The sequence below is a fragment of the Lathyrus oleraceus genome, chromosome 7 (assembly GCF_024323335.1).
Source record: "Lathyrus oleraceus cultivar Zhongwan6 chromosome 7, CAAS_Psat_ZW6_1.0, whole genome shotgun sequence".
NCBI classification, from domain to species: Eukaryota; Viridiplantae; Streptophyta; class Magnoliopsida; order Fabales; family Fabaceae; genus Lathyrus; species Lathyrus oleraceus.
Window position 1 is genome coordinate 456,206,427 of NC_066585.1, and position 24,480 is coordinate 456,230,906.

The window sequence follows — 24,480 nt, forward strand, 5'->3', positions numbered from 1 at the left end:
AATTGGAAAAATTGATATTTTAATGTTGTGAACATAATGGTGATTGGCCTATATCGGTGTGTGATATAGTAGGGATTAGTTCCCGTTGTTTTGAGTAGGATAGGTATTAGTAGAGTGTGCTAATACTGTGATTGAATTATTTGGCATGACATGATATGATTATGTGATAAATATGCTAATGATGTGTGAAAATATGCATAATGTTGTGAATGTATATATTATGTATGTATTTGTGGATGGACTGTTTTATGGCTTAGAGTGTGAGCATATGTCCATTGTGGATTGTTGTTGATGATGTTGCATTGCTAGGTGAATTAGCATGCATATTGTGGCCTTTATGGTGGTAGCTAATTCCCATGGTGAGGAATTAGTGAGTAAATCATTGTGGATTGTTGTTGATGTTTGCATGCTAGGTGATTAGCGTGCATAACATAGCCCTTGGGGTGGTAGCTAATTCCCATGGTGAGGAATTAGTGAGTGAGTCACTAGGTCTCAAATGAGTGGGACTAGTGGGCTTGGTAGTCGTATCTGGATTTGATCGGTGAGGTTGAACTATATGTTCACGAATAGTCGGTACCGCATGCATGGAGTCTCATTGCATAATGTATGTATGGCGTATAATATGAATGGATGTATTCCAATATTATACGTGTGTTTGTGTTGGCATTGAGTATGAGTATGAATTGTGTTGGTATTGAGTATGATATTTGAGTTGATGTGCCGTTACTGAATGTGTGGTATGATTAGGGTGATTAATGCGTTATTTACTTAGCATTACATGATATTTTATAATGCTTTTTATATCGATTGAGGAACTCACCCTTACAACTATTTTTCAGGTAACGAGCAGTGATTGAGTAGAAGCTAGTGCTTGGATTCTAGTGTAGTCTCCTTAGTGGGTCATGCTCTGATAGATGTAACATCGGGACGGGATGTTTTACCTTGTTGAATAATTTTACATGTAATGTGTTACATGTTTTGCATGATTGATTTGATTTCTATCCGCTGCGTATTGTGCAAATACTTTATGTTTTGAATTAATAAAAGAGCATGACAGTTATTATGGTGAATGGTGTGAATTGTTTGTGTGACACCCTTAATTGCATAATTACTCTGATTGATATATTGCTATTTTAATTAAATATTTGGGGTATTTTAGAAGGGTGTTACATTAGTGGTATCAGAGCATAGTCGGTCGAGTCGAGTCATAATTATTCTGTTTTCCCTGTACGGGATAGGTGTTGTGTAACCCTATCAGTACTTATTGTTTTATCTTGTTGGATTAACTCAGAATAGAGATGGCTGGAAGAGGTAGAGATGATGCTGCGATTGCTGAGGCTCTGGGTATGCTAGCTGGAGTACTTGGAGGGAATCCGAATGTTGTGGGAATGGGAGCTGCTCGTCAACTGAGTGAGTTCCAGAAGAACAATCCTCCAATGTTCAAGGGAGCATACGATCCAGATGACGCTCAGAAGTGGTTAAAGGAGATCGAGAGGATCTTCCGAGTGACTGAGTGTGCCGATAATCAGAAGGTCAGATTCGGTACGCATATGCTGTCAGAGGAAGCAGATGATTGGTGGGTTGCTACCCGCACTGAGTTGGAATCTGCTGGGAATGCTGAGATCACTTGGGCTGTGTTCAGAGAGAGATTCCTGAGGAAGTATTTTCCAGAGGATGTTAGAGGAAAGAAAGAGATAGAATTCTTGGAATTGAAGCAGGGCAACCGGTCTGTTACTGAGTATGCTGCTAAGTTCACAGAGCTGTCGAAGTATTACACTCCCTATAACGAGGCTACTGGGGAATTTTCAAAATGTGTGAAGTTTGAGAACGGGTTACGTCCCGAGATCAAGCAGGCTATTGGGTATCAGCGGATTAGAGTGTTTTCTGATTTGGTTGACTGTTGCAGGATTTTTGAAGAAGATACCAAGGCTAGAGCGGAGAGCTATCAGCAGAGGGTTGATAGGAAAGGCAAGAATCAGAATGATCGTGGGAAACCGTATGCAGCTGGCAAAGGTTTCCAGAGACAGAGTGGGATGAAGAGGCCTAGTGGCGGAGACTCCAGTGCCCCTGCTAAGTGTTTCAGATGTGGTCAGGCTGGACATCGTATCCATGAGTGTACCAGTAATGAGAAGAAGTGTTTTAAGTGTGGAAAAGGTGGGCACTTGGCTGCAGAGTGCCGGTTGAAGACTGTGACTTGTTTCAACTGTGGAGAAGTGGGTCATATCAGTCCACAGTGTCCTAAGCCGAAGAGAGAGAACCAGTCGGGAGGCAAGGTCTTTGCTTTATCGGGTTCTGAGACTTCTGCAGATGATCGTTTGATCCGAGGTACGTGTTATATTAATGGCTTTCCTCTTGTAGCTATTATTGACACAGGTGCTACTCATTCCTTTATATCTTTGGATTGTGCTGTGAAACTTAAGTTAGAGATATCTGAGATGCATGGAAGTATGGTGATTGATACTCCTGCGAAGGGTTCAGTGACTACTACTTCAGTTTGTTTAAATTGTCCTTTGAGTATTTTTGGTAGAGACTTTGGGATGGACCTAGTGTGTCTTCCACTAGTGCAGGTTGACGTTATTCTGGGTATGAACTGGTTGGTGTTTAACCGAGTCTATATCAACTGTTTTGATAAGACTGTGATCTTTCCTGAGATTGAGGAAGGAAAGAGTTTGTTTCTATCAGCAAGGCAGGTGAATGAGGCAGTAGTAGATGGGGCAGAGTTGTTTATGCTGTTAGCGACTTTGGAGGCTAAAGATAAACTGGTGATTTGCGATCTAGCTGTGGTGTGTGATTTTCCTGATGTGTTCCTGAAGAAGTGAATGAATTACCGCCAGAGCGTGAAGTTGAGTTCTCGATTGATTTGGTACCTGGTACTAGGCCGATGTCGATGGCTCCGTACCGTATGTCTGCTGTTGAGTTAACTGAATTGAAGAGTCAGTTGGAAGATCTGTTGGATAAGAAATTTATTCGTCCGAGTGTGTCACCGTGGGGTGCACCAGTGTTATTGGTTAAGAAGAAAGAAGGTACTATGAGGTTGTGTGTGGACTACAGGCAACTGAATAAAGTGACGATCAAGAATCGGTATCCTGTGCCGAGGATTGATGATTTGATGGATCAGTTAGTTGGTGCGAGTGTGTTCAGCAAAATAGATTTGAGGTCGGGATATCATCAGATACGTGTGAAAACTGAGGATATTCAGAAGACTGCTTTCAGAACAAGGTATGGACATTATGAGTATTCTGTAATGCCTTTTGGTGTAACTAATGCGCCTGGAGTATTTATGGAGTATATGAATAGGATTTTCCATCCGTACCTAGATCAGTTTGTTGTGGTGTTTATTGACGATATTTTGGTGTATTCGAAATCGGAAGAAGAGCATGCTGAGCATTTGAGAATGGTTTTAGGAGTTCTACGAGAAAAGAAGTTATTTGCTAAACTGTCAAAGTGTGAATTTTGGTTAGAAGAGGTTAGTTTTCTTGGTCATGTGATTTCAAGAGATGGTGTTGCTGTTGATCCTTCTAAGATAGAAGCGGTATCTAAGTGGGAAGCTCCGAAGTCAGTTTCTGAGATAAGGAGTTTTCTTGGACTTGCAGGATATTATAGGAAGTTCATTGAGGGATTTTCTAAGTTGGCGTTACCGTTGACGATGTTGACTAGGAAGGGGTAAGCGTTTGTTTGGGACTCAAAATGTGAAGAAGGTTTCCAAGAGTTAAAGAGAAGGTTGACTACTGCTCCTATTCTGATATTACCGAGTCCATCGGAATCATTTGAGGTTTACTGTGATGCTTCATTGTTGGGTTTGGGTGGTGTGTTGATGCAGAATAAGCAGGTTATAGCTTATGCTTCGAGACAACTGAGGGTTCATGAGAGGAACTATCCGACACACGATTTAGAGTTGGCAGCTGTGGTATTTGTTCTGAAGTTATGGAGACATTACTTGTACGGGTCAAGATTTGAGGTTTTCAGTGACCATAAAAGTTTAAAGTATTTGTTTGATCAGAAAGAGCTGAATATGAGACAGAGGAGATGGTTAGAGTTTCTGAAGGATTATGACTTTGGTTTGAATTACCATCCGGGTAAAGCAAACGTAGTGGCTGATGCATTGAGTCGGAAATCATTGCATATGTCTATGTTAATGGTTAGAGAATTGGATTTAATTGAGCAGTTTAGAGACTTGAGTTTGGTGTGTGAGAGTACTCACAATAGTGTTAAATTGGGAATGTTGAAGTTAACGAGTGGTATTCTGGATGAGATCAGAGAGGGTCAGAAATCCGATGTACTTTTGGTTGATAAGTTGACTCTAGTGAATCAAGGTCAAGGTGGCGAATTCAGAGTGGATGAGAATGGTGTTTTGAAATTTGGTAATCGGGTGTGTATTCCGGATGTTACCGAACTTAAGAAGAGTATTCTTGAGGAAGGACATCGTAGTGGCCTGAGTATTCATCCTGGGGCTACGAAGATGTATCATGATTTGAAGAAGTTATTTTGGTGGCCGGGAATGAAAAGAGAAATTGCGAGTTTTGTTTATTCTTGTTTGACTTGTCAGAAGTCAAAGATTGAGCATCAGAAGCCGTCTGGGCTAATGCAACCGTTGGCTATTCCAGAGTGGAAGTGGGATAGTATCAGTATGGATTTTGTTTCTGGTTTACCGAGAACAATTAAGAATTTTGAAGCCATTTGGGTGATTGTTGATAGATTGACGAAATCGGCTCATTTCATTCCGATCAGAATGGATTATCCGTTAGAGAGATTAACCGAGTTGTATATTGAGAAGATTGTAAGTTTGCATGGTATTCCGTCGAGTATTGTTTCGGACAGAGATCCTAGATTTACATCGAAGTTTTGGGAAGGTTTGCAGAAGGCTTTGGGAACTAAGCTGAGATTGAGTTCTGCATATCATCCGCAGACTGATGGTCAGACTGAGAGGACGATTCAGTCACTGGAGGATCTTTTGAGGGCTTGTGTTTTGGAAAAGGGAGGTGCTTGGGATTGTTATTTACCTTTGATTGAGTTTACCTACAACAATAGTTTTCATTCGAGCATTGGTATGGCACCGTTTGAAGCTTTGTATGGTAGGAGATGTCGGACACCTTTATGTTGGTATGAGTCCGGTGAGAGTGTTGTGGTTGGACCGGAGATTGGTCAACAGACTACGGAAAAGATTAAGATGATTCAGGAGAAGATGAGAATTGCTCGGAGTCGTCAGAAGAGTTATCATGACAAGAGAAGGAAGTCACTTGAGTTTCAAGAGGGAGATCACGTGTTTCTCCGTGTTACCCCGATAACTGGTGTTGGTCGAGCTTTGAAGTCGAAGAAGTTGACACCTCGATTTATTGGTCCTTATCAGATTTTGGAGAGGATAGGGGAGGTAGCCTATCGTATCGCTTTACCGCCGTCACTTGCGAATTTGCATGAGGTTTTTCATGTGTCTCAGTTGAGGAGGTACATTCCTGATCCGTCGCATGTAGTCCAAATAGATGATGTACAGGTGAGAGATAACCTGACTGTTGAAACATCACCTATGAGGATCGAGGATCGAGAGTTGAAGCAGTTGCGGGGTAAAGAGATTGCCTTGGTGAAGGTAGCTTGGGGAGGACCAGCAGGTGGCAATGTGACTTGGGAACTTGAGAGCCAGATGAAGGAGTCCTATCCAGAGTTATTCGCTTGAGGTATGTTTTCGAGGACGAAAACTCTTTTAGTGGGGGAGAGTTGTAACACCCCGATAAAAATAAGCTAATTATTTAATTTAAGTTAATATTATATTTATTAATTTAATTAAATAATTGTAATTATTGGATTATTATTATTATTATTATTGGAATAATAATTATTGGAAAATATATAAGTTGGAAATAAGGAAAAAGAGTTCCATTTTGGTAAAAAGAGTTTTCACGTGAAAACAGAGAAGCGGCTCAAAAAGAGGAAAAGGGCAAAGAGACAGAGCAAGAGGAAGAAGGTCGGAGAAGAGAAAAGCTTGAAGCTTAAAGATTCGCCGGATTAACTCAGGTAAGGGGGGTTTATCGTCGTTTAATGGGTATTATGGGTTAACATGTAATGGGTAGTGATGAACCGTTGAATTGACCCTAATTGGGATGATGAGTGCTGAAAAATTGTGATGAATAAACTGTGCTAAAGTCGTAATTGAATCTGTAATTGGATGGGTAGTGATTTTCCGAACGTATAGCTTTTTACGGAATCGGAATCGGAGGTCCGGAAGTCCTCCAACGGCGGAAAATGCGGAGAATTCTGCATTCTGCTTCGTGTTAGCGCAGGAACAGCTTTCTGTCTTGCGTTAACCGGTTAACCCAGGGTGTTAACCGGTTAACACTGTTATGAATTGTGAAAAATTGCTGTTTTGTCTGCGTTAACCGGTTAACCCAGGGCGTTAACCGGTTAACACTGTTGTGAGTTGTGAAAATATTGTTGTTCTGTCTGCGTTAACCGGTTAACCCAGGGCGTTAACCGGTTAACACTGTTAAAATTGGCCAGGAAGCGTGTTCTGTCCTGCGTTAACCGGTTAACCCAGGGCGTTAACCGGTTAACACTGTTGGAAATTGGAAAAATTGATATTTTAATGTTGTGAACATAATTGGTGATTGGCCTATATCGGTGTGTGATATAGTAGGGATTAGTTCCCGTTGTTTTGAGTAGGATAGGTATTAGTAGAGTGTGCTAATACTGTGATTGAATTATTTGGCATGACATGATATGATTATGTGATAAATATGCTAATGATGTGTGAAAATATGCATAATGTTGTGAATGTATATATTATGTATGTAATTGTGGATGGACTGTTTTATGGCTTAGAGTGTGAGCATATGTCCATTGTGGATTGTTGTTGATGATGTTGCATTGCTAGGTGAATTAGCATGCATATTGTGGCCTTTATGGTGGTAGCTAATTCCCATGGTGAGGAATTAGTGAGTAAATCATTGTGGATTGTTGTTGATGTTTGCATGCTAGGTGATTAGCGTGCATAGCATAGCCCTTGGGGTGGTAGCTAATTCCCATGGTGAGGAATTAGTGAGTGAGTCACTAGGTCTCAAATGAGTGGGACTAGTGGGCTTGGTAGCCGTATCTGGATTTGATCGGTGAGGTTGAACTATATGTTCACGAATAGTCGGTACCGCATGCATGGAGTCTCATTGCATAATGTATGTATGGCGTATAATATGAATGGATGTATTCCAATATTATACGTGTGTTTGTGTTGGCATTGAGTATGAGTATGAATTGTGTTGGTATTGAGTATGATATTTGAGTTGATGTGCCGTTACTGAATGTGTGGTATGATTAGGGTGATTAATGCGTTATTTACTTAGCATTACATGATATTTTATAATGCTTTTTATATCGATTGAGGAACTCACCCTTACAACTATTTTTCAGGTAACGAGCAGTGATTGAGTAGAAGCTAGTGCTTGGATTCTAGTGTAGTCTCCTTAGTGGGTCATGCTCTGATAGATGTAACATCGGGACGGGATGTTTTACCTTGTTGAATAATTTTACATGTAATGTGTTACATGTTTTGCATGATTGATTTGATTTCTATCCGCTGCGTATTGTGCAAATACTTTATGTTTTGAATTAATAAAAGAGCATGACAGTTATTATGGTGAATGGTGTGAATTGTTTGTGTGACACCCTTAATTGCATAATTACTCTGATTGATATATTGCTATTTTAATTAAATATTTGGGGTATTTTAGAAGGGTGTTACATTAGTGGTATCAGAGCATAGTCGGTCGAGTCGAGTCATAATTATTCTGTTTTCCCTGTACGGGATAGGTGTTGTGTAACCCTATCAGTACTTATTGTTTTATCTTGTTGGATTAACTCAGAATAGAGATGGCTGGAAGAGGTAGAGATGATGCTGCGATTGCTGAGGCTCTGGGTATGCTAGCTGGAGTACTTTGAGGGAATCCGAATGTTGTGGGAATGGGAGCTGCTCGTCAACTGAGTGAATTCCAGAAGAACAATCCTCCAATGTTCAAGGGAGCATACGATCCAGATGGCGCTCAGAAGTGGTTAAAGGAGATCGAGAGGATCTTCCGAGTGACTGAGTGTGCCGATAATCAGAAGGTCAGATTCGGTACGCATATGCTGTCAGAGGAAGCAGATGATTGGTGGGTTGCTACCCGCACTGAGTTGGAATCTGCTGGGAATGCTGAGATCACTTGGGCTGTGTTCAGAGAGAGATTCCTGAGGAAGTATTTTCCAGAGGATGTTAGAGGAAAGAAAGAGATAGAGTTCTTGGAATTGAAGCAGGGCAACCGGTCTGTTACTGAGTATGCTGCTAAGTTCACAGAGCTGTCGAAGTATTACACTCCCTATAACGAGGCTACTGGGGAATTTTCAAAATGTGTGAAGTTTGAGAACGGGTTACGTCCCGAGATCAAGCAGGCTATTGGGTATCAGCGGATTAGAGTGTTTTCTGATTTGGTTGACTGTTGCAGGATTTTTGAACAAGATACCAAGGCTAGAGCGGAGAGCTATCAGCAGAGGGTTGATAGGAAAGGCAAGAATCAGAATGATCGTGGGAAACCGTATGCAGCTGGCAAAGGTTTCCAGAGACAGAGTGGGATGAAGAGGCCTAGTGGCGGAGACTCCAGTGCCCCTGCTAAGTGTTTCAGATGTGGTCAGGCTGGACATCGTATCCATGAGTGTACCAGTAATGAGAAGAAGTGTTTTAAGTGTGGAAAAGGTGGGCACTTGGCTGCAGAGTGCCGGTTGAAGACTGTGACTTGTTTCAACTGTGGAGAAGTGGGTCATATCAGTCCACAGTGTCCTAAGCCGAAGAGAGAGAACCAGTCGGGAGGCAAGGTCTTTGCTTTATCGGGTTCTGAGACTTCTGCAGATGATCGTTTGATCCGAGGTACGTGTTATATTAATGGCTTTCCTCTTGTAGCTATTATTGACACAGGTGCTACTCATTCCTTTATATCTTTGGATTGTGCTGTGAAACTTAAGTTAGAGATATCTGAGATGCATGGAAGTATGGTGATTGATACTCCTGCGAAGGGTTCAGTGACTACTACTTCAGTTTGTTTAAATTGTCCTTTGAGTATTTTTGGTAGAGACTTTGGGATGGACCTAGTGTGTCTTCCACTAGTGCAGGTTGACGTTATTCTGGGTATGAACTGGTTGGTGTTTAACCGAGTCTATATCAACTGTTTTGATAAGACTGTGATCTTTCCTGAGATTGAGGAAGGAAAGAGTTTGTTTCTATCAGCAAGGCAGGTGAATGAGGCAGTAGTAGATGGGGCAGAGTTGTTTATGCTGTTAGCGACTTTGGAGGCTAAAGATAAACTGGTGATTTGCGATCTAGCTGTGGTGTGTGATTTTCCTGATGTGTTCCTGAAGAAGTGAATGAATTACCGCCAGAGCGTGAAGTTGAGTTCTCGATTGATTTGGTACCTGGTACTAGGCCGATGTCGATGGCTCCGTACCGTATGTCTGCTGTTGAGTTAACTGAATTGAAGAGTCAGTTGGAAGATCTGTTGGATAAGAAATTTATTCGTCCGAGTGTGTCACCGTGGGGTGCACCAGTGTTATTGGTTAAGAAGAAAGAAGGTACTATGAGGTTGTGTGTGGACTACAGGCAACTGAATAAAGTGACGATCAAGAATCGGTATCCTGTGCCGAGGATTGATGATTTGATGGATCAGTTAGTTGGTGCGAGTGTGTTCAGCAAAATAGATTTGAGGTCGGGATATCATCAGATACGTGTGAAAACTGAGGATATTCAGAAGACTGCTTTCAGAACAAGGTATGGACATTATGAGTATTCTGTAATGCCTTTTGGTGTAACTAATGCGCCTGGAGTATTTATGGAGTATATGAATAGGATTTTCCATCCGTACCTAGATCAGTTTGTTGTGGTGTTTATTGACGATATTTTGGTGTATTCGAAATCGGAAGAAGAGCATGCTGAGCATTTGAGAATGGTTTTAGGAGTTCTACGAGAAAAGAAGTTATTTGCTAAACTGTCAAAGTGTGAATTTTGGTTAGAAGAGGTTAGTTTTCTTGGTCATGTGATTTCAAGAGATGGTGTTGCTGTTGATCCTTCTAAGATAGAAGCGGTATCTAAGTGGGAAGCTCCGAAGTCAGTTTCTGAGATAAGGAGTTTTCTTGGACTTGCAGGATATTATAGGAAGTTCACTGAGGGATTTTCTAAGTTGGCGTTACCGTTGACGATGTTGACTAGGAAGGGGTAAGCGTTTGTTTGGGACTCAAAATGTGAAGAAGGTTTCCAAGAGTTAAAGAGAAGGTTGACTACTGCTCCTATTATGATATTACCGAGTCCATCGGAATCATTTGAGGTTTACTGTGATGCTTCATTGTTGGGTTTGGGTGGTGTGTTGATGCAGAATAAGCAGGTTATAGCTTATGCTTCGAGACAACTGAGGGTTCATGAGAGGAACTATCCGACACACGATTTAGAGTTGGCAGCTGTGGTATTTGTTCTGAAGTTATGGAGACATTACTTGTACGGGTCAAGATTTGAGGTTTTCAGTGACCATAAAAGTTTAAAGTATTTGTTTGATCAGAAAGAGCTGAATATGAGACAGAGGAGATGGTTAGAGTTTCTGAAGGATTATGACTTTGGTTTGAATTACCATCCGGGTAAAGCAAACGTAGTGGCTGATGCATTGAGTCGGAAATCATTGCATATGTCTATGTTAATGGTTAGAGAATTGGATTTAATTGAGCAGTTTAGAGACTTGAGTTTGGTGTGTGAGAGTACTCACAATAGTGTTAAATTGGGAATGTTGAAGTTAACGAGTGGTATTCTGGATGAGATCAGAGAGGGTCAGAAATCCGATGTACTTTTGGTTGATAAGTTGACTCTAGTGAATCAAGGTCAAGGTGGCGAATTCAGAGTGGATGAGAATGGTGTTTTGAAATTTGGTAATCGGGTGTGTATTCCGGATGTTACCGAACTTAAGAAGAGTATTCTTGAGGAAGGACATCGTAGTGGCCTGAGTATTCATCCTGGGGCTACGAAGATGTATCATGATTTGAAGAAGTTATGTTGGTGGCCGGGAATGAAAAGAGAAATTGCGAGTTTTGTTTATTCTTGTTTGACTTGTCAGAAGTCAAAGATTGAGCATCAGAAGCCGTCTGGGCTAATGCAACCGTTGGCTATTCCAGAGTGGAAGTGGGATAGTATCAGTATGGATTTTGTTTCTGGTTTACCGAGAACAATTAAGAATTTTGAAGCCATTTGGGTGATTGTTGATAGATTGACGAAATCGGCTCATTTCATTCCGATCAGAATGGATTATCCGTTAGAGAGATTAACCGAGTTGTATATTGAGAAGATTGTAAGTTTGCATGGTATTCCGTCGAGTATTGTTTCGGACAGAGATCCTAGATTTACATCGAAGTTTTGGGAAGGTTTGCAGAAGGCTTTGGGAACTAAGCTGAGATTGAGTTCTGCATATCATCCGCAGACTGATGGTCAGACTGAGAGGACGATTCAGTCACTGGAGGATCTTTTGAGGGCTTGTGTTTTGGAAAAGGGAGGTGCTTGGGATTGTTATTTACCTTTGATTGAGTTTACCTACAACAATAGTTTTCATTCGAGCATTGGTATGGCACCGTTTGAAGCTTTGTATGGTAGGAGATGTCGGACACCTTTATGTTGGTATGAGTCCGGTGAGAGTGTTGTGGTTGGACCGGAGATTGGTCAACAGACTACGGAAAAGATTAAGATGATTCAGGAGAAGATGAGAATTGCTCGGAGTCGTCAGAAGAGTTATCATGACAAGAGAAGGAAGTCACTTGAGTTTCAAGAGGGAGATCACGTGTTTCTCCGTGTTACCCCGATAACTGGTGTTGGTCGAGCTTTGAAGTCGAAGAAGTTGACACCTCGATTTATTGGTCCTTATCAGATTTTGGAGAGGATAGGGGAGGTAGCCTATCGTATCGCTTTACCGCCGTCACTTGCGAATTTGCATGAGGTTTTTCATGTGTCTCAGTTGAGGAGGTACATTCCTGATCCGTCGCATGTAGTCCAAATAGATGATGTACAGGTGAGAGATAACCTGACTGTTGAAACATCACCTATGAGGATCGAGGATCGAGAGTTGAAGCAGTTGCGGGGTAAAGAGATTGCCTTGGTGAAGGTAGCTTGGGGAGGACCAGCAGGTGGCAATGTGACTTGGGAACTTGAGAGCCAGATGAAGGAGTCCTATCCAGAGTTATTCGCTTGAGGTATGTTTTCGAGGACGAAAACTCTTTTAGTGGGGGAGAGTTGTAACACCCCGATAAAAATAAGCTAATTATTTAATTTAAGTTAATATTATATTTATTAATTTAATTAAATAATTGTAATTATTGGATTATTATTATTATTATTATTATTGGAATAATAATTATTGGAAAATATATAAGTTGGAAATAAGGAAAAAGAGTTCCATTTTGGTAAAAAGAGTTTTCACGTGAAAACAGAGAAGCGGCTCAAAAAGAGGAAAAGGGCAAAGAGACAGAGCAAGAGGAAGAAGGTCGGAGAAGAGAAAAGCTTGAAGCTTAAAGATTCGCCGGATTAACTCAGGTAAGGGGGGTTTATCGTCGTTTAATGGGTATTATGGGTTAACATGTAATGGGTAGTGATGAACCGTTGAATTGACCCTAATTGGGATGATGAGTGCTGAAAAATTGTGATGAATAAACTGTGCTAAAGTCGTAATTGAATCTGTAATTGGATGGATAGTGATTTTCCGAACGTATAGCTTTTTACGGAATCGGAATCGGAGGTCCGGAAGTCCTCCAACGGCGGAAAATGCGGAGAATTCTGCATTCTGCTTCGTGTTAGCGCAGGAACAGCTTTCTGTCTTGCGTTAACCGGTTAACCCAGGGTGTTAACCGGTTAACACTGTTATGAATTGTGAAAAATTGATGTTTTGTCTGCGTTAACCGGTTAACCCAGGGCGTTAACCGGTTAACACTGTTGTGAGTTGTGAAAATATTGTTGTTCTGTCTGCGTTAACCGGTTAACCCAGGGCGTTAACCGGTTAACCCAGGGCGTTAACCGGTTAACACTGTTAAAATTGGCCAGGAAGCGTGTTCTGTCCTGCGTTAACCGGTTAACCCAGGGCGTTAACCGGTTAACACTGTTGGAAATTGGAAAAATTGATATTTTAATGTTGTGAACATAATTGGTGATTGGCCTATATCGGTGTGTGATATAGTAGGGATTAGTTCCCGTTGTTTTGAGTAGGATAGGTATTAGTAGAGTGTGCTAATACTGTGATTGAATTATTTGGCATGACATGATATGATTATGTGATAAATATGCTAATGATGTGTGAAAATATGCATAATGTTGTGAATGTATATATTATGTATGTAATTGTGGATGGACTGTTTTATGGCTTAGAGTGTGAGCATATGTCCATTGTGGATTGTTGTTGATGATGTTGCATTGCTAGGTGAATTAGCATGCATATTGTGGCCTTTATGGTGGTAGCTAATTCCCATGGTGAGGAATTAGTGAGTAAATCATTGTGGATTGTTGTTGATGTTTGCATGCTAGGTGATTAGCGTGCATAGCATAGCCCTTGGGGTGGTAGCTAATTCCCATGGTGAGGAATTAGTGAGTGAGTCACTAGGTCTCAAATGAGTGGGACTAGTGGGCTTGGTAGCCGTATCTGGATTTGATCGGTGAGGTTGAACTATATGTTCACGAATAGTCGGTACCGCATGCATGGAGTCTCATTGCATAATGTATGTATGGCGTATAATATGAATGGATGTATTCCAATATTATACGTGTGTTTGTGTTGGCATTGAGTATGAGTATGAATTGTGTTGGTATTGAGTATGATATTTGAGTTGATGTGCCGTTACTGAATGTGTGGTATGATTAGGGTGATTAATGCGTTATTTACTTAGCATTACATGATATTTTATAATGCTTTTTATATCGATTGAGGAACTCACCCTTACAACTATTTTTCAGGTAACGAGCAGTGATTGAGTAGAAGCTAGTGCTTGGATTCTAGTGTAGTCTCCTTAGTGGGTCATGCTCTGATAGATGTAACATCGGGACGGGATGTTTTACCTTGTTGAATAATTTTACATGTAATGTGTTACATGTTTTGCATGATTGATTTGATTTCTATCCGCTGCGTATTGTGCAAATACTTTATGTTTTGAATTAATAAAAGAGCATGACAGTTATTATGGTGAATGGTGTGAATTGTTTGTGTGACACCCTTAATTGCATAATTACTCTGATTGATATATTGCTATTTTAATTAAATATTTGGGGTATTTTAGAAGGGTGTTACAGCCTTGGCTTTGCTTGGATTCGTTGCTGCAGGATGTGAGCTTTACTGTTGAATGTTGTGATAAGGTGAAATTCTAAACCTTCCTTGTTGATTAACATAACAATCCTCAAATCACACCCTAAAGCATACGTTGATTTGATTGCAGGTATGATTCTGTGATGGAAGCGGTAACTTTGGCGGAGAGAACGACAATAGCGAATGCTTGCCAACAGTTGGATTAAAGTTACACCAACCAAAACACCCATGCTTAGACCTGCTTCTAGCCGACAAGATTGTTGTTGCCTTATTTCAGACGGTAGAAACAATCTAAAATGGAGACTAAGGTCTCTTAATTTAAACCGCCATCTTCAACTCAATCTTTTGGTGAGGATTATAGTTAATGAGCTTGAAATCAGTAGTCACAAAAGCGTTTATATCTTTCTTCTTTGCATTGATTTTTCTGAATTGGAAAAGGTTTTGGCAGGTTATGCGTACATGGAAAGAATCAGCATGAAGGCTCTTACTCGCGACTGCTGAATTGTGTCGAGCTATTTGTCTATACAGGAGTAGTAGCTTTGGAAATTCATCAACCCGTCGAAAAACGTAATAGCATCATGACCGACACTTGATTGAAAACTGAATGATTATGATTATGCTGCAAGTTGTAACCAGATGATTTTAAATTGCCTGTTGTCTTCTCAATAAAGAACTCTCATCCCTTCACCCATCTTTCAAAACAGTGCCTCTCAGCTTCCCTTCGATACAGCAAGGGCGAGCACAAAATAGCATTTTTCATCCATCAAAAAACGCACCTGCTCGAGGGTTTGCACGTTCCGGTCCAAAACCAATAAAAAATAAATAAAAAATACTGTTAATCAGCTGCCATCATCTACAGCCCCGACATACGTAAGGTCTGTCCTTCTCACCCTTACAGCTCCTTTAAGCCAGCTTGCAACTCGAAGATTAGCATGGTCACCGCCTCCTATGCTAGCAGTATTACTTGCAGAAGGGCAAGTTCCAGCGTCGTCTTCTAAAAGCGTCCAAAGATCAATTTCTGTTTCACTTTCCTGTTGTTTTAACTTTGCAGGTGCATTACCTGCAACCCTGGATAGGACCGGGTTTCTAAGAGAGGTAGCTGAACTACTTAAGTTAATGCCAAGGAACTGTATTGCTGCAGGCTTGAAGAGAAACAAGAGCAAAGGTTGGAACAGGTGGGGCTTGGCAGGAGAAAGAGGACCGCTTCGAGGGAAAAAGCATCGGCATTGCAGCTTGGATACGCCACCGGATAGTATTAGGCAGCTACATACGGTCCAAGTCATTATGCATACTCTCCAATAGTTCTCGGTCAAATCCAGAAAATTTCTTTGTAGGTTCATTGATAGACTTTGAACCAGGTTTCAGCTTAAGCCAACTTGCTTTTTTTTTTGTGAGTTTTGAAATTTAAACTTGTCCTTCGTTATTGGTTTCAGGTGATACCGTAACTGCAAGTACTTCATCCTGGGTGACGGCGGCTGAAAAGTGGTTGAACTTGTTACTGGTTCTTCCAGAATTCTGGACTGTTGAAGATTGGTTCAAGGAGTGAGCTTGGTGTGAAATTCCAACCGGAACGGAAAGATTGTGGCATTGTTGGAGGTGGCGGAGAATGCCATGGGGTGGCAGGCGCAAAGACTGCATGCCAACATGGGGTTTGGCGGATGGGAGTTCACTGTATAGGAAGGAAATTTTGTTGGTTTCTTTGATTTGATTTTGATGCACGTTGCTATTGTTGTGATTTGGGTGGTGGGTTATTTGGGAACTCTTATGGGATTGGAATTGGGATTTGAGGTGAATTATGGTTATACCTTGGTTGTAATTTTTGGATGAATTTTGGGAATTGGTTGTAACAGGAGTTAGTTGTAGGATATGGATGTGATGCATTGTTATACTTAAATGTTAAATGAAAATGTATGTATGAAAAAATGCTTGAAAGCTAAATGTTATGAAATGTGTGTATGTGCTATTTTGATTTGAGATGAACTATGGATGGAAAATGGATCATGTTTGGTTATAAAAAATGGATATGGATTTTAGAAATAATCTGAGACTAATCAAAATGGCAATTTAAAATCAAAAAAACCAAATAAAACCGATTAAAATCAAATTAATCTATAATTTGTTAAAATTACTTTGATATCAACTCTAACATTTATTTGGAAATTAAAATCAATTAGAGTTTGAATCATTAGTAAAACACAATTAAGATTAACTTGAAATTTGGAATTAGATTTGTTTTGAAATTAAATTAAAATTGAAAATTAAAATCAAATAACTAAAATCCATTTTGTAATCACAAAGCACCATGATCAAAAAGCTAAATAATAACCAATGTTTATCACAAAATATGGATTTGGGAACGTACGGTTGCCTTTGGTCATGAACGTATGCAAATGAACTTTAGGCCAAGTGCCAAATAAAAAATAAAAAAAATGGAAAAAATTCAGACCAAAATCGGGGTATGACAAAAGGGGATCAGAATCGCTAACCGGTTACTCCACTATGTGCGCGAAAAGATAAAGGGCTTAATGTGATTTCGCTAGAACGAAAACGGGTGAAATAAGAGTAAAAGAACTAGGCTAGCTATAATAGCATGACTCGAACTGGTTTACATAAGGTGGGGTTATCTAGTGTTGTTACAGTAATTTGTGATGTTAAGATTAAGCTTAAGTTATTTTTAAACGAGATTTACTTGCACCTACTACGAATTGATGTGTGTTTGGAAATTTCATCTGACTAATATTTTAAACCGATTTCTACATTGTATCTTGCTTGAGGACAAACAAAAGTCTAAGTGTGGGGGAGTTTGATAACATGAAATAATATCACATTTTTGGACTTGATTTAATTAAATTATATTATTATTTGATCCGATTTATTTTATATTATTCGATATTACTTGGTATTTCCCTTCTATTTATTTCAGGTAAAACTATTTGAAGCATATGTGAAAAAGAAAGAAAAGGGGGTGCAAAAAGAAGCATTCCACTAAAGCCCAGCCCACAACTACAAAGGAGAAGCGTTGTGATGCTGTGACGACCTCCACACAAGGCGTGACGAGCGTCACACCCCTCTGCTCAGTGTTACGAGCGTAACACATGGTGTGACGAACGTCACACCCCCACTCCTATTTTTCTGCTTTGACGCGCGTAACAGAAGCACGTTCGCCCTTTTTCTTCGCTTGACTCGTTGACACACTAGGAAACCTACTGAAGGAACTTTTGGGAAACGGTTACAGGATGGATGAATATAAATAGATCTTAAGTGGTGCCCTGTTGGTCTCTCCTTTTTTCCGCCGTGCAAGCTTTTACAGCAATATATTTTACAGCATTCTACTTTCTTAGCATTTTTATTTCCTTTTCTTTTCTAGTTAATTTCCAAAGCATTGAATTTATTTTCTTTCACACTAGTTTCTACACCGGAAACTATTGTGTAGTTTTTACTGGATCTAACCTTACGTTAGGTCATAGTATTTTATTCCTTCGCCTTTATTTTCCTGTCCGAACGAAGATTGTGAAGAACAAATCCAACCGGTTTGTGGTAGAGTGTTCAAGCATCGAAGCTAGGGAACAACCAAGATTTCTATTAATTTTACAGGTTCATTAATTTATTGTTTTAATTTATATATGCTATGTATTGTTGTTTATCTATACTGTTTGTCTGATATGGCTGTATTTAAGCAATTATTGTTTAGGCTTGTTTAGCATGTCCGGCTAAATAAACTTAGATATCGGTATGTAAAGTAAGCGGAATAAAGGAATCAAAACTAAGTTGGTTTAAATTTATTTAAAAAAATATAGTCACTCTTTTTATGGTCTCAATTTACAGAGTTAATACCAAAGTTTTTGTACGAGAGTAAAAAAACATAAAGAAGTTAAAATCAATAGAACGACGGTTTGAGCTTTTAACTGGACAGTGTAAATTGGACATTAACTTTAAATCAGGGCGAAAGCAATTTTTAGAGTTAATTAAATTCTAATCATTTTCAAAAAGTATTTTTAAAGGTTAAATGTGAGGACGAGAGTTAAGCATTTAAGTTTAATCATATAATCTAAGTCAACAGAGCGAGAGTTTGAGACGAGGGTGTTTAAACGGTTAGTATTTTAATAAAAAGAGTTTCTATAGATTCTATTGTTTTCAAAAAGTGATTTTAGACTTAACTAAATAGTGAGAGCGTACGTTAATATAAAGTCATAGTCTGATTCAACAGAGCAAGAGTTTGAGAAAAGATTTTTAATCAATAGTGTCTACTGAAAAGACTTATTTTAAAACTAAGAAACCAACGAAGATTTGATTCCCTAATTACGACGAACTACATACCGATATCCGCGTATTTGATATTTAATCTAGATCCGATTTTAGTTTTACTTTTCCCCTCAATCAACAAAGTATCATCCGTATTAGCTTTACGAAGTAACCTTAGAAAAACGGTATATCGATTCATTAAGTCCCTGTGAGATCGATATCTTTTAAAACTACGCGATTAGACTGTGCACTTGCAGTTAATACCCCAATAGACTCATAAAGTCGCGATCAATAACAACCCCCAGAGCATCTCCCTCAAGAGATTCTGGAAACCAAATCTCTGAGGATACTCCTGAAGGCATGTTCAATGTTGAACCTCAACCAGAAGTATTTGATCCAGAAACACCTATGATCATTTTCCCCATAATAGATCTTTTTGTCAGAATCCCAAAATCACCTAAACCTAGTCCCAATATTGGTAAGATTATGAAGAAGTTTGAGTTAGATTCAAGAAGCCGTCTGCATGAAGCATTGACTACTAGTCGTTTTTCAGCTAATCCGGCTGAAAGTGATTCTGCTTAGGAAGCCTACAGAAGGTGGATTAACTCCAAAATATCCAAGATAAAGGACTTTGGGTATGACTTATCTGAAATAAACTTATGTTCTAGGTTTGTTCCCTTAATGGAACTCTAGAAGTTAAGAATTGTTCCACTATGTCTTCCTACTCCGGAGATTAAAGAAGTTGTTCGGGAACCTAAGGCTGATAATGCTCTGCTCCACTCTAATGTTTTAGTTGATACTATCCAAACTTCCTCCTCCTCCTCTTGAGAACCCTTAGCATTTTTATAATTTTTTATTTTGCTTTAAGTGTTTTTTTGTTTGATTGTATCATTTTTGCGTTTTGGCATGTTTAATGAAAATCATGTTTGTTTCTTTCCATTTATTTTTATCTTATTTCTTTTGTCTATGTCTTTTTGATTGATGACAATGGTGGAGAAACATATCTAAGGGTAAGAATCGTAATTAATTTTGACATACCTATATTCCTTAATAAGAACCCAAACATTATTTAACGTTTTCTACTAACAACTACTTCAAAGAATAGTTTGTTAACTATTTTGCAAGGTTAAGTTCAAAGATCATAATGGTTAAGTTCAAACATCAGAAGCTCTTGTGAAGTTTCAAAGATCAGAATGTAAGTTACCAGTTTATGATGAAATGGTCTACTATCTGAGTCCGAAAACTTTCATGCTGATGATTAAGAATTAGATCCATATGAGTCTTCAAGGAATTAATAACCATGCTCTGAACATGGAACATTGGGTACTTAGCATCAAGTATTAAAGAATTGAAAAATTCGGCATCAAGCTATGATGAAGTGCTTCTTTCATAGTAATTCCAAAATTTGCCCCCAATTTTTGCTTTTTCTACAAAACCCGTGATTTTAACCTCATTCATGTCTCATGCATACTCATCAGTCATTCACGGTTAACACTAATTAACAAACATCATAGATTCAGGTTTTTGGTTAACAAAGCAGGTTTGAATTGAAGATTTTGATATTGTTCATCGTGTGGGTTGCAACCCTAATACTTGATCTTGAGGGTTCTTGTTGCTTGGTCTCCGTGCATGAACTGTACTTCTAAACCCAGGTTGTGGGCCCATGATTTGAGATATTGTTGGTAGAACTCTGTGCTTAATCTGAAACCCTTATCAGGGGTATCGGGTGTTCAAATGCCTTGCTTTGTAGACTTTTGGATTGGTGATCAATCAAAACCCCAATGGTGACATTTGATTTTGGGGTGTACCTGGTGTTGAGGATTCTCTAGTGGTTTCTTGATGAAGCATAACCCTAATTTTGCCCAACGTTCCTGGCGTAGACCCTCCTAACCCTAATCTCATTGGGGGTACGACCACTCGTTTGTGCATGCTGCGTTGGTTTGCTAAAGTGAGGTCCAAGGCTTTTTGTCTAGGATTTATCGAGAGATCTCACTAGATCCATTCCAATCCCCACCATCTGGTTTTTTCCGTTCTTGATGGTTCACCCGTCTATCTTTGGTCCAATCAAACTTGCTCGATCATAGTGTGCATATTAGTCTTTTGTTAAGTCAAGATCTTGGGTGTAGTTCATTGGATAGTCAATCGAGCCTCTGGTACAATGCTTCACTTCAATCGTATTCACATTCATTACAAAGGGTACCTTGATTGGTCAAGTCTATTACGATTGACCGTTGGTCAACAACTGACTTTTTGGTCAACTAGTTGACCAAAGTCTGTAATCAAGGTCCATAACCTAAATTTAACCTATTACATCCTAGTGCCAATTGGCCAACACCATTGATTTGGGCCATGATGTAGAATGTTTCATGTGGTCAATTTTGGTTCGTCCGCATTAACCATTTGTTAGTAAACATTCATCAGGGAGCTTTTTGACATTAGGTCACTTCTTATAACTTTCATACACTTGGCAATTTATCGGTTTTTTATTGTTTTAAGCTTACTAATTGGTGCATTTACACTGACATTGGTTGTGTTGCAAAAATGGGAAAGTTCATTTTGCATTCTGCACTGTGCCGGAGGCTCTTGGTTGTTTCATACACATTTTAGTAAAAGTAGGTGGAAGTGGTTTGAATATGGGATTAAACTTGGAGTTAACGGTGGTGTTTAGAAGTTTTCCATTTTTCTCATGCAAAATTCAACGATTCAAATATGTCCATTTCAAAAAATCAATATCATTTCAAACACTAAGGAAGTTACAACTATACATAACCGTCAATATCCGTTACATGGAAGAAATGATAAAACGTGTGTCGGTGCAAATGGCTGGAGTCGGTAGCGGGCCCGTTTTTGGCGCGGTGTGATACGGCAACCTTGCGAATTCCGGCATCAACCTTAGTAGCTCCCACCTATGGCCTTGCATATCTCCAAATAAATGTTGCAGGTCATTTCTATACCTCCTAGCATGGAGATCCCACCAAACTATGACCATGTGTAGGGTAACCCGAATCATAAGCCAAAAGCCAGCTGTTGTAGCATCCGTCTGGCTGAAAGGCATGACAACTCAATTTTGTGCTTCGTCGTTGCTTCAAGGTTGAACCCGGTCACACAATTCTTGTCCACGCAACAGTTGGAGGAGTTGGCTCCCTATTGTGCCTGCGGGCAAATACACTTGGTGCAGCTGTTATAAGCCGCACAACCAAAAGCCAAGAGACATAAGGCACAAAACGTAACGAAACGGAGAACGGCGTTGCAAAATGCAGAAACTGTTAAACAAGAACACAACAAACAGGAGAAAATGCAAGGTATAAAAACACAGCAGTTGCATGAAAGATGCACCAAGCTAGCAACACACAATGTTGAAACGGCGATGACGTGAACTTAAACCAAACGCACACGACCATGAAACGGCGATGTGAAGTCACTGGAAAAACCGGCGTGACATATGAAGAGGCTTTAGTGTTAGAACAACGAGCTACTGAAAAATTCCTACACTTTCCCAAAGAGTTTATGACTCCAGCCTTAAAGATCATTCAGTACAGTATGCTCCCTTTGAAGGAACTTGCCGATTCTATTGCTGAAAAACTACAAGAACGTTTGTTTGTTGGTGCGGAACTTTATGGGAAAAAAGATGATGATGTATGTCCATGCAGAATATTAAAAGTCATCCAGGAAGGAGTCAACAAATACCGACATGAGGTAGCCTGGCTTGACAAAAACAAGAATGTAAGTGAAAAAGTAGAAACCTTTGATGAAGATTTGGTGCAAAAGAAGCCGCTTTTTAGTAGAAATATTCTAAAGTCTTTTATCCGAGAATCTACATACAGAAATGCCCTTTGGGTTTTACATGACAAACTCACACAAAATCAAGGTATCTCAACTGAATTTCCTGAGGAGTTAAGAGGAAATTTTTCCCTCAAAGACGGACTTATAGTTTCTCCAAGAAAAGAAATAATGAGGAATCAATGGAGGAAGCTGATAAACTTAAAAAGAAGAAGTTGGATGGGACACTAGTCAATGGTTCTGCACGAGAGAAAGAAAATGTAGAACGTAAGGAGATACAATCAAATACCCCATTGATGATCTATTGGTGAAGCCTAGTCCAGATGACCCTGTTTTCACTGACCGTCCTCCTCCGTCAAGAGACTTTAATGTTCCAATTCATTATGTTGGGGATCTCTTAATGGTTTGGGGATTTTTGTACTTCTTTTGGTAAACAGTTACACTTGTGGCCCTACTCTTTAGAAGATTTTGAAAATGCAATCTTCCATAAGGATAGCAATATGGTTCTCCTTGTGGAATCTCATGCTGCACTTTTTCGAGTTCTTATCAAAGTTGATGGTGAATACACTTCAGTGGTTGAGAAACGGAAGTTGAAGAAGATAACAATGGTTAACTGGAGAGAATATTTATGTGATTTTCTAGAAATGATCAATATTCCTCGATTATGGAACTATGCAGCACACTGATGGGCGATGAGAGATCAAGTCAAAACGTTGCATTGGCTGTTAGAAATAAAGTTCTTCCCCAAGCTCTAACATTAATAAGAAGCTCATTGCTGCAGGGGCAAGCGCTTTTGGCCTTACAAAACTTTTTTATTGCTGTGGTCTATTCAGTATGTGACTCTATGGAAATTTGGACCGCCATCTTGAACACCTGCTCCGCTTGCCAATGGAGATTGAGGAATAATGTTTTCCTCTACTGGCCTCGCATCAGAATTCGGAGGCAGTAGTGCTGCGAGGATTAACTGTTGCGTCCTCATCGAAGTATACAGTAGCATAATTCCAACGGCTGCCACGGCGATGGGATGAAGCTTGAGGTGCTTTAATCTCAGCAAGGAGAATAAACTTCACATAAAGAACGCTTTGTTGGACCACTCAATACTTTGTTAGCTTCAAAATTAGCTCGAAAGTAGCCTCCGCTCCAGCAACTATGTTTTCATTCGGATGTGTTTCTTTTCAGGAACCTTGTTGAACACCCAGAGTTCTGAACCAAGAGACATAAGGCTTCACCTCAACCTCTGTAACATCTTCACTGCAATTAATCATCAGAGAAGGCCATTGACCGCCAGGTCTGTATACTATATGGAGAAATGGAAGACTTCAGATGATGACGCTTCGCTTACACCGGAGAGAATTCCAGACGTTGTCGGCATTAACGACTCTCCTAGTTGTGACGATGATCCTGGATCATGGCACGTTGGTGAAGTGATCGAAAGACCCTTGGTCACTTGATAAAGCAAGTCCTTATGATAAAGATGCTGGATACTGGATCTCCAAGTTCAACCAAGACTCAAAGATCAAGATCGAGAGTTCAAGCTATTCAAATCAGTACCAGACAGGACTACTACTCAAGCACTACAAAGGTTAAATTCAACACTTGTTAATCATGAGCCAAGTTGTGTGCCATGAGTCTTAAGTAATAGAGAAGGAGTGGGACTGGAGAATTCCTACCCCCATTCTGAGTATCTTTGGGTGCAGGACGAATGACCTGTTTGCCCATCATATTCACCTCTATTCATAGGCTTTAGCACAACTCGATTCAAATCGATTAACAAGCCTCTTCATCATTCAAAGACAACCCTTCATCATAGGAAGCTGCAAGGACATTCAACTTCAACACTCATCGATTGTGATGTGAATTGCACGTCAAGAGCCTTAAGTAGTAGAGAATGAATGAGACTGGAGAATTCCTACCCCCATTCTGAATATCTTTGGGTGCAGAACGAATGACCTGTTTGCTCATTGTATTCGCCTCTATTCATAGACTTTAGTGCAATTTAAATCGAATAATTGATAAGTCTCTCTACACAGATTGAAGATCAGACTGACGCCTTTCAGGGTTTCACCTTCTATCCTTTATTCTCCCAGTAAAACAAAAACCCCTTTGTAAATAAACTCAAAAACAATTAACCCTACAATTAGGA

General features: G+C 39.7%; 1 pseudogene; it reads left to right on the forward strand.

Moving 5' to 3' along the window:
* The first annotated feature begins 21,956 nt into the window (after positions 1-21,956).
* Positions 21,957-23,130, forward strand: LOC127104345 (uncharacterized; annotated as a pseudogene).
* The last annotated feature ends 1,350 nt before the right edge of the window (positions 23,131-24,480 follow it).